Source organism: Triticum urartu, chromosome 3 (genome assembly GCF_003073215.2).
Source record: "Triticum urartu cultivar G1812 chromosome 3, Tu2.1, whole genome shotgun sequence".
In the NCBI taxonomy this organism is placed as follows: Eukaryota; Viridiplantae; Streptophyta; class Magnoliopsida; order Poales; family Poaceae; genus Triticum; species Triticum urartu.
Window position 1 is genome coordinate 730,130,065 of NC_053024.1, and position 4,301 is coordinate 730,134,365.

Sequence of the window (4,301 nt, forward strand, 5' to 3'; positions counted from 1 at the left end):
CAGCCGGGTCCTATTGGAAACTAAGGGATATTAAGGCCTCCTTTTAATAGAGTACCAGAACAAAGCATTAACAATTAGTGAATACATGTACTCCTCAAACTACGGTCATCACCGGGAGTGGTCCCGATTATTGTCACTTCGGGGTTACCAGATCATAACACATAGTAGGTGACTATTGACTTGCAAGATAGGATGAAGAACTCACATATATTCATGAAAACATAATAGGTTCAGATCTGAAATCATGGCACTCGGGCCCTAGTGACAAGCATTAAGCATAGCAAAGTCATAGCAACATCAATCTCAGAACATAATGGATACTAGGGATCAAACCCTAACAAAACTAACTTGATTCCATGATAAATCTCATCCAACCCATCACCATCCAGCAAGCCTACGATGGAATTACTCAAGCACGGTGGTGAGCATCATGAAATTGGTGATAGAGGAAGGTTGATGAAGACGATGTCGACGGATTCCCCTCTCTGGAGCCCCGAACGGACTCCAGATCAGCCCTCCTGAGAGAGATTAGGGGTTGGCGGCGGCTTCGTATTGTAAAACGCGATGAATACTTCTCCCTAATTTTTTCTCCCCGAACTTGAATATATAGAGTTGGAGTTGAGGTCAGGGGAGCCTCAGGGGGCCCACGAGACAGGGGGCGCGCCCCCACCCTCATGGACAGGGTGTGGGCCCCCTGGTGTTGATTCTTTCACCAATATTTTTTATAAATTCCAAAAATATTCTCCTTGAAGTTTCAGGTCATTCCAAGAACTTTTATTTCTGCACAAAAATAACACCATGACAATTCTGCTGAAAACAACGTCAGTCCGGGTTAGTTCCATTCAAATCATGCAAGTTAGAGTCCAAAACAAGGTCAAAAGTGTTTGGAAAAGTAGATACGATGGAGACGTATCAATTCCCCCAAGCTTAAACCTTTGCTTGTCCTCAAGAAATTCAGTTGACAAACTAAAAGTGATAAATAAAAACTTTTACAAACTCTGTTTGATCTTGTTGTTGTAAATATGTAAAGCCGGCATTCAAGTTTTCAGCAAAGATTATGAACTAACCATATTCACAATAACATTTAGGTCTCATGTTTACTCATATCAATGGCATAATCAACTAGCGAGCAATAATAGTAAATCTCGGATGACAACACTTTCTCAAAACAATCATAATATGATATAACAAGATGGTATCTTGCTAGCCCTTTTTGAGACCGCAAAACATAAATGCAAAGCACCTCTGAAGTTCAAGGACTGACTAAACATTGTAATTCATGCTAAAAGAGATCCAGTCACAGTCATACTCAATGTAAACTAATAGTAATGCATGCAAATGACAGCGGTGCTCCCCAACTGGTGTTTTTTAATAAGACGATGATGACTCAACATAAAAGTAAATAGATAGGCCCTTCGCAGAGGGAAGCAGGGATTTGTAGAGGTGCCAGAGCTCGATTTTTGAAATAGAGATGAATAATATTTTGAGTGGTATACTTTCATTGTCAACATAACAACCGAGAGATCTCGGTATCTTCCATGCTACACACATTATAGGCGGTTCCCAAACAGAATGGTGAAGTTTATACTCCCCACCACCAACAAACATCAATCGATGGCTTGTTCGAAACAACGGGTGCCTCCAACTAACAACAATCCTGGGGGAGTTTTGTTTGCAATTATTTTAATTTAAGCATGGGACTGGGCATCCCGGTTACCAGCCATTTTCTCGTGAATGAGGAGCGGAGTCTACTCCTCTTGAGAATAATCCACCTAGCATGAAAGATATAGACAACCCTAGTTGATACATGAGTTATTCGAGCATACAAGAATTTCATTTGAAGGTTTCGAGTTTGGCACATACAAATTTACTTGGAATGGCAGGTAGATACCGCATATAGGAAGGTATGGTGGACTCATATGGAATAACTTTTCGGGTTTATTGAAGTGGATGCACAAGCAGTATTCCCGCTGAGTAAAATTGAAGGCTAGAAAGAGACTGGGAAGCGACCAGCTAGAGAGCGACAACAGTCATGAACATGCATTAAAATTAATCAACACTGAGTGCAAGCATGAGTAGGATATAATTCACCATGAACATAAATATCGTGGAGGCTATGTTGATTTTGTTTCAACTACATGCGTGAACATGTGCCAAGTCAAGCCACTTGAATCGTTCAAAGGAGGATACCACCTTATCATACCACATCACAACCATTTTAATAGCATGTTGGCACGCAAGATAAACCGTTATAAACTCCTAGCTAATTAAGCATGGCATGAGCAACTATAATCTCTAATTGTCATTGCAAACATGTTTTGTTCATAATAGGCTGAATCAGGAACGATGAACTAATCATATTTACAAAAACAAGATAGGTCGAGTTCATACCAGCTTCTCTCATCTCAATCAGTCCATCATATATCGTCATTATTGCCTTTCACTTGCACAACCGAACAGTGTGGATAATAATAATAGTACACGTGCATTGGACTAAGCTGGAATCTGCAAGCATTTAATACACAGGAGAAGACAAGGTAATATGGGATCTTGGTTAAATCAACAATAATGCATATAAGAGCCACTCAACATTTTAATCATGGTCTTCTCCTCTCGACCCTCAAAGAAAAGAAAGAAACAAAACTATTTACACGGGAAAGCTCCCAACAAGCAAAAGAAGAACGAGAAATATTTTTGGGTTTTCTTTTTAATTATTACTACTACAAGCATGGAAAGTAAACCAGCTAAAAGCTACAACTATTTTTTTGGTTTTTCTTAAGGTTTTTCAAACACACAAGAAGAATGCTGGAAAAGAAAATAAACTAGCATGGATAGTATAAGGAAAAAGTATGAGCACCGACAACTGGCTTGAGTGTGTGAACTTGAATTTAATGTCAGTGAGAAATACGTACTCCCCCAAGCTTAGGCTTTTGACCTAAGTTGTTCTATGGCCAAGGCTCAAAGCTTCCCTCTCCGGCGTACGGAGGAGTGTCCTCTGGGTGCCACTGGTTGGCGATCTCCTCCGGATCCCACTGATAAACAGACTATCGATAAGGGTCAAGGGGTTGCTCAGGCTCAGGCTCTGGAGCTGGTGTCCGGCTCTAGTATGCATGAACGGCCTCCAGCAAAACGAGGTACGTGACTGAAAATATGTTAAACAAAGAGGGCGCAGGCAAGGTAATAATCTCGCAATAATTTTTTATCAAATATCCATTTATATTTAAACATCTTCTTCTTATCTTTAACAATGAAATCATGTGCTACCATACTCTTATAATCTAGAAAAATAGGGGGCAACAACTTTTCCTATCTCTCATAATGCCTAATAGGTATCCTAAAGTGTGCATCAAGGCGCGAAGCAAAGATGCCTCCAAAGATGGGGCCCTTTGTACAGTTCAGATTTAATCGTTTAGCAACAATAGCGCCTAAACTGAAAGTGGTATCACGAAACAAAGCATGGTGCAAAATAACAATATTGGGATGCTACGTATTGAGCTTGCGTTGGTTTTCCCCGAAGAGGAAGGGATGATGCAGCAGAGTAGCGTAAGTATTTCCCTCAGCTTTTGAGAACCAAGGTATCAATCCAGTAGGAGCCCATGCTCAAGTCCCTCGTACCTGCACAAAGCGATAGCTACTCGCAACCAACGCGATTAGGGGTTGTCAAGCCCTTCATGGTCACTTACGAGAGTGAGATCTGATAGATAGAATATTTTTGGTATTTTTGATATAAAGATGCAAAGTAAAAAGTAAAGGCAAAGTAAATAGCAAAACAATATAAAAGTAATGGAGATTGATATGATGAGAATAGACCCGGGGGCCATAGGTTTCACTAGTGGCTTCTCTCAAGAGCATAAGTATTCTACGGTGGGTGAACAAATTACTGTTGAGCAATTGATAGAATTGTGCATAATTATGAGAATATCTAGGCATGATCATGTATATAGGCATCACGTCTGTGACAAGTAGATCGAAACAATTCTGCATCTACTACTATTACTCCACTCATCGACCGCTATCCAGCATGCATCTAGAGTATTAAGTTAAAAATAGAGTAACTCCTTAAGCAAGATGACATGATGTAGAGAGATAAATTCATGCAATATGAAATAAACCCCATCTTGTTATCCTCGATGGCAACGATACAATACGTGCATTGCTGCCCCTTCTGTCACTGGGTAAGGACACCGTAAGATCGAACCCAAAGCTAAGCACTTCTCCCATGGCAAGAACTACCAATCTAGTTGGCCAAACCAAACGGATAATTCGAAGAGACTTGCAAAGATAACCAATCACGCATAAAA